Source organism: Palaemon carinicauda, chromosome 18 (assembly GCF_036898095.1).
Source record: "Palaemon carinicauda isolate YSFRI2023 chromosome 18, ASM3689809v2, whole genome shotgun sequence".
Classification (NCBI taxonomy): Eukaryota; Metazoa; Arthropoda; class Malacostraca; order Decapoda; family Palaemonidae; genus Palaemon; species Palaemon carinicauda.
Genome location: NC_090742.1, coordinates 79,242,393 through 79,249,892, shown reverse-complemented (window position 1 = coordinate 79,249,892; position 7,500 = coordinate 79,242,393). Strand labels below are relative to the sequence as shown.

Sequence of the window (7,500 nt, the reverse complement as noted above, 5' to 3'; positions counted from 1 at the left end):
CTATTTACATCCCTTATAAAAATCATTCCTTTTGTCTTGAAATTTTTGGAAACAATATTTTAAAATCTATCCGAAATTTAGCCATGAATAAATCTTATTTACTCTACTATTGGCAAATATTCAACATACTTTTTTTTAACTCCTGGGAGAATTACTTTCCTAAAATTCGTTAAACTGCTATATGCTTTTCCAGACTTCTTTTCAATTGTTAAAATTTGGCAATACTACAGATCATACTATTCTGCAGTCATAATTGAGGAAACTGTCAAATATATAAACTTTTAAAGAGATTGTTAATCAAAAAAACTTTCAGTAACTTTACTTAGTAAAGTATTTTAGACAGTTTTAACGGCTGGAATTATAACCAAGGTTTTACCCTCAAACTTTAAAGCAATAGCCAACTACTTTTACACTAATTTATTAACTCAATCAAATGTTTCACTATTTCAATAGCCTGTTGAAAAGTTTTCCAAATAATTAAAGCATTAACATTGGTATACGAAAGATTCTTTTGACAGACATCAATTGAGGGATCATTGCTATCACGTGTAACATTGAGTTACATCAGCTATACTGATTACCTCTCTACAATTTTTTTTTCTTATGGTACAGTCTTCAAGGCTCAAACTATTTATAGCTTTAGTATCAGCCATAAACACCTTCAAAGGTTTTCAGAGTAACAATTAAAATGAACACAATAAAAGGATATACAAGTAAATCATTTCAAGCCTACATTTATTAAAAGATTTTTATATAACACTACAGGCGTTGCTAAAAATTCCATAATACATCCAATTCCTACTCCTTTAAAGAACTGGCGCACAGGAGAAGTTCAACAAAAACCGACTCAGAGAAAACGCTGCATGGCGGGCACTAATTTGATCAAACAGTCTAAGGCCGGCAGTAAGCACAGGAAGGCGAACCTTTGAATCGGATCACAAGCCGGGTAAAGGGCAGCGGGCAGAGTTTAATCCGATTTTATCCGTTGTCCTTTGTCAGGCGCCCATCCAGTGCCTCAACAACCACCAAGATCACTTCGATGGTATGCCCGTGATTTCCTCGTCCATGGCGTCATCTACAATAGTGATCGCTACCCATACCAATGAAGTGGTAAAAGTGTGCGCCACCAAGCATTTGCCCCTCGTGTGGGAGGGGCATTACGTTCAGAAGTCATCAAGTAGCCTGACATTTTCTCATCTTGGTTGGAGTTAAAGCCTTTGCCAATCTTTGAATCATTTCCAGGATCTGGAACAGCATAAGTATTAATACGATAGTCCTCATAATGAGCTTTTGTACAAAGAAGTCTTATGCTAGTCAAGATTAACCTAGCATATAACTACAGTACCTTAAATTTATGAAGACATTTAAGATCATTGACATTAGTATTTAGTTAACCTAACAGCGTATGTACTTTTCTAATTATATCTAGTATAAAATAGATCTAATAAAATTTATTTTAGTAAATTTAGGCATTTAAAAGCTCTGAGTTAAAGCCCATGAAATTAAGAGAATTTTGCTTCCTCTTCCCAAAAAATCTACTTGCAATATTGAATCGAATAAAGATATTTAAAAATAAGATTTCTAAATTGCTCTAAATCATCAAATAGCATAAACTGTTTCGTATAAATTACAGTATTTCATGACACATCACGACATTTCAATACGATTTTCTTTATAACCTATTATACTGTCAACAGATTTAGCTTTACTAAATCACAAACAAATTCTACGTGGAGGAACTGTAAATGTAATGAAATTTCGCCATAAGCCATCAGACATACGTAGCCGCTACATAAAACTGAGAACCGGTAGTGAAACTTGTACATTTCCCTTTTTCATTGTCATAGAACTTGTGTACATCCGTGGTAAATCCAAATAGGCAATGCAATAATGTTGTTGTAAATTATTAAAGGCCATTAACGTTCGCCTTGAAGATTGCTACATCAAACAGTCATGTAATTACTAGCCAAGGCTGTGTGTTTTGCTCAGGCACTCCACAGAAGCTTTATGAAAAATAAGACTGCATATATAAAGCTATGGTAATAGATTATGAAAATTAACGATTTTATGCAATTATCTTGGAATTATTCTTAAGCATAATCTAATAAAAAAATTATAAAACATGAATGACGAAGTTATATTTTCAAAGATATTTTCTTTTTTTCCATCAAAGTAAGCCATAATGAGTTTCTCAAACTGAGAACACTGAAGCTAGTTACAGGCAATAACTCTTATCCAGAAAATTTTGTCATTTACGAATATATTTAGTATATTAGTCAGTTTTAGAATAACTGAAGATTCCTGACTGAAAGATAAATTTATTGAAAAAAATAGATAAAAGCAGGATATATTGCTGTGGCAAGACAATCAATATAACAGTCATTACCTAGACGCCGTATCCGAAAGAGTCACAATTTACCTATTGTTATGTAAAGCTAGATACAGGAAAAAACACTATCAGGAAGCATTATCACTATATGGTATACTATACAGTAGTTTACAATGAAAAGTTTTACTTGTGAAAAAATAGAACTGATGGGCAAAAATCAAAAAGTCTGTTAATATGATGCACTGTTCTGCATAAACAACTAAATACAATAAAAACTTTAGGGAAATAAACAAGTATCTAGAATTGTTCCAATAAACCCCCCAAAACAACTTAGTTTATACCAAGAAATTTGTATTCATTAGAAGGTTTCGATAGAGTAAAAACAAATGAAAATTTAAGTAGTTCAGATATTTCAAGTTTTCTAAAAAGTGGTTCCGAAAAACCGAGGAAATAGATCTGAATTAAGATAATTATAAATAGCCATGATTAACCTAGAAAATTAAGTTTAATTTATTCTGCTATATCAAGAAGATTGCTTTGTTGAAGTAGTTCCAGCATTGAAAGTTCATGGGAACTTACGTGATGTAATTTAGATTGGTCAGCATCTAGGCACACCACGGGCTCCAGCTCTCGCATGGTAGGCTAACCAAGAAATACCTGCAGTAGCGAGAAGGCACAAAAATAAGTTTGAGCGCCACTGAAACCGCGAGACAATGTTTCTTCACATTCCCCGGATTAAAGTGAACAATAAACCAAGAGAAAACCAGAATGTCACCATCCAAAATAATTAATGTAATCCGACAATAAATTAACTTGTGTTAACCATAAAACTCCTGATTAGCGTGGTTCAGGACAAATGGGGTCTCAGGTAAGCTAGGGAAAAATTAAAGTTATATTGAACTTAAAAAAAAAAAAAAAAAAAAAAAAAAAAAAAAAAAAAAAAAAAAAAAAAAAAGCGTTAACCCAGGAAACTGCTACTTTAATGAGGTTCAGATAAATAGAAAAAATCAATGCTAAAGACCTGCATTTATGTTAACCACAATACAAATTAATAGGGCCCCGCCAGATAGATAGATCGATCTATCTATCTATCTATCTATCTATCTATAGATAGATAGATAGATATAGATATAGAGATAGATAGATAGATAGATATAGAGATAGATAGATAGATAGATATATAGATATATAGATATATATATAGATGGATAGATAGATAGATAGATAGATATATAGATATATATATAGATGGATAGATAGATAGAGATAGATATATATATATAGATGGATAGATAGATAGAGATAGATATATATATAGATGGATAGATAGATAGAGATAGATATATATATAGATGGATAGATAGATAGAGATAGATATATATGTAGATGGATAGATAGATAGAGATAGATATATATGTAGATGGATAGATAGATAGAGATAGATATATATATAGATGGATAGATAGATAGATAGATATATATAGATGGATAGATAGATAGATAGATAGAGATAGATAGATAGATATATATATATATATATAGATATAGATGTATAGATAGATATATAGATAGATATATAGATATATATATAGATATATATCTATCTATATATATATATATATATATATATATATATATATATATATATATATATAAATATATAAACAAAGTTTAACTTTAATGGAATTAAGAGATCTATACCACTAGTCCTAAAATATTAAAACTCAATAGTTCTAATTCTTCGCCACCTGTAAAGGAAGATTTATTAGTAAAATACCTCTCCATGATCTTTTATAGCAGGTCTTTCAACCCACTATAAAAGACATAGGGGAGGTACACCCTACCCCACAAGGAGCACAGCCCCTGATGGGGTAGGGTTAACAGACAAAATATGGTAATACTATAGAACAGTGCAATAAACAGTTTCTAGATATAGCAATGTATTTTTGAATTTTTGAAAGTTCAAGGATTTCTAGCGGAAATCCAGTTCGAGATTCGGTGGGTCGACTGCCATAACTTCAAAGCTAAGGCTTTGTGCTACCTATATAATCATCAATCACGTTCGAAAACCGCAAAAGTCCAGAGTGTACCAGTCTAATTGTAAGACTATGGTAAACTTCTATAACTTCTGCCAGTCATTATAAAGAAGTCACCGTAATAAAAAAATTACGCAGTAATAAATTAAGTAATCGTAATGAAACTCAAAACACGAACTGTGTTTGCCAGGACTTCCGGGAGCAGAGAAAAAGTAATCCCATCTCATTTTCTATGAATTCGTTTGTAGCAACGTTCATCGCATTACGAAAACCTGCGTACTTAATCGAGCCACTGCTTTATTGGTTTTTACTACGTGCGTTGGTCCCGCAGGCTAGTATTTCGTCATTAATTATCAATTATACAAAATTGAAGGGATGAATACACTAAGGCGAGTAGTAGCCTTGCTCTCCAGCCTCTGTTTGAACATTGACTTATTCCATTTCCCATTATCAGACAAAATAAAAAGTATCTACCCTAACATTTATTGTTGTAAATAAATTAATAACCTTAATTTATTATATTTCAATATTGAAACTAGATAGGGGCTTAGGATATAAAACAGTCCTTTCATAGTGTTCGAACAAGTAACTCTCTGCAGAAGTAAGATCATTTTTTCTGAACTACGGGGTGGAAGCAGGCTCCGGAGGCCTGAGCTGACAAACAGCAAGTTTTGGATTTTCTTTAGATATGTAACTTGGTTAATAGATTTCCGCCAGTTATATAAGGGATTGAAAATGATATTTGGAATGATCTATTCAATTACGCTTGTTCCAGTGTCCTAACTAGTATTGCACAGTTCTATAATGAAACAAACAATATGGTAAAAAATTACTAAAAACTACGAAAAGGGTAAAGGAGTTGAAAGCTTAAGCGCAACAACGAGAGTACCAATTATAGAAGAAAATGGGGATGCAAAGTCTTAAGGATATATTTCGATTAAGTAATGAACTTTGGAGATAGACAAAACGAGTATTTGTTAAGAGATTTGTCACACTAAGGTAGCCCATCACCTGTGGTTAATAAAAAGGCAATCCATTGTCATTGATTGCAAAGATGGCAGATTAAACTGATTAAACTAATAGCAAGAATGAAATTGGAATCTAATGTATGCTTAACAATGGATAATTTACATTATGAAAACTAGGAAAACTAAGCCCTCGAGTCGTTGGCAATTTTAAAATTTGATAACCGCGAATCTGAAGGGAGGTAGGTTGCTGTGTCGCAAAATAACTAATGGCATTGAAAACTATAAAACTAACTACAATTTGGACAGCAAAGAAGAAAAACTTATAATTAAGTTTTGAGAAAGATCCAGTGACGGAACAACTTTTATTCGAGGGCGGAATTTTACAAACTTCCACTTTTTTATTTTTTTTTTAAAGCTAGAAGAGATCAAACATTGTAAGTTGCAAAAGATTAAAATTCGAATCCAAATTGCAGTAAATATAAGATACTTTAACTTCTAGGCAAATGCATAAACCATATATTTTTCCTACTCGCTCTCTTGTGTTTCATGTATTTATGACCATGATTACTGGGGCAAACCACCCGTTCATGAGTTTTTGGACCCCCTTATATAAAGACAATTATGGGGGAACCCAGTGGGAAAACTGGGTTTTTTGGATGGGGAAATTTAATAAACTAGTGATTTGCAGCAATAATACTTGTCAAAAATGCAAAATAAATAAAAAATAACCAGTGGGAAAAATTATGGTTCATGTAAGAGGCTGAAAACAGGCCAATATATGATCATCTAACACTTGAGATTTGTAGAAGGGTACAGAATCTAACAAACCCACCTAACCTAGTAGTTTCTATGTCACAACCCCTAGGCGGGGGGGGGGGGGCATGCACAGTAAGTACCCTTCTGTCTCTCAGATGTAAAGAATGGACTTAGAGTGCAAAAAAACATTTTAATAGACCGATACAAATGTTTTTATGCCCCAGCCCCTATTAAACAGAAAAATACCAAACTAGCCAGCAAATTGTCTATTTCTTATAGCGAATTCCAGTTACACTAGAAATTTTCGTATCATTTACCAAAATTGCTTTAGCAGAGGAGACAGGAAACTTTCGAGAGCATAATTAGGAATAAAGGGTGTTGAGCGAGAGTAAAGTAATGGGACAAAGAATTCCTAAAGAAATTAAAAATTAGTAGAAATAGGACTTGTGACATTAGTAAAACATAGGCGAATAACATTTAGTGAACTAATATAATTAAGAGTTTTCACTAAATAGCATGGCAAGGTCAAACTAACAAGAGTATTCAAAAAAAAATTTGCAAGTAGTAACATTTACACTGAATAAAATTTGTGAAAACATTGAAGATTATTGGTAAAATTTAAATTACTAAGCATATATTTCCAGTGTAGTCCATGTCACAAGTCCAAAGTTAGCGGAAAACAAAGAAATTTCTTACCTTTATTAATTTAAGACATTCTGCAAAGGGATGAAGCCTTGCGTCTGGAGAGCATGTAAAAGATACGGTTCTTTTAAGAATAGCTAACAATCAAATGTAGTCTGGAGATAATTATCAAAATTCAGTATTATAACATTCAAGACTATTTTAAAGCAAACTCAATATTCCAAACTACCGGTTTATTGCACAAACACTTAAAAAGATGAATATTATCATTGCTCTTATACATCATTCTTTTGCGCTATTCTCAGAACTTTATTGCTACACACCACCAAGTCGAGTTTACTAGAGTCTCAACCCCTAGAATTTTGAAAACCGAACTTTAAATGGTGACCAATCTAGACAACACACTAATGTTCTCGCAATTTAAGCAAGAACAAACCAATCCACAAAATTGCAAATTCATAGCTACCGACAAGTCTTGTCCGAATTGCGAAGTATCAGACGAGACTTCTCCGTATGGCAAACTAGAAGTATCCAAGGTTACTTCACTTATGCCAAGTGAGAAGTATCCGATGTTATTTTAATCATGTCAAACGAGAAGTGTCTGATGTCACTTTACCTATGGGTAGCGAGAACTATGTAATATTGCTTTAAGTACGGCAAGCGAGACGTATCTGCTGCTGAGAGTCCTACATTATTCGATTCCACGAATAACAAAAAAAAACGCACTTAATGTCAACGGACTATCATAAAATACTTTAACATGAAGAGA

General features: G+C 32.6%; 1 long non-coding RNA gene across 1 annotated transcript in view; it reads right to left on the bottom strand.

The window, feature by feature from the left end:
- Window positions 1–402: 402 nt before the first annotated feature.
- LOC137657907 (uncharacterized) overlaps window positions 403–7,500 on the bottom strand; it is a 7,161-nt gene continuing 63 nt past the window's right edge. Inside the window, exons 1-4 of the long non-coding RNA XR_011047238.1 lie at window positions 7,198–7,500; window positions 6,786–6,829; window positions 2,909–2,986; window positions 403–1,245 (exon numbers count right to left, since the gene is read on the bottom strand). The exon at window positions 7,198–7,500 is cut by the window's right edge and continues 63 nt beyond it. This is a non-coding gene — a long non-coding RNA (uncharacterized lncRNA). The remainder of the gene's footprint in view (window positions 1,246–2,908; window positions 2,987–6,785; window positions 6,830–7,197) is intronic.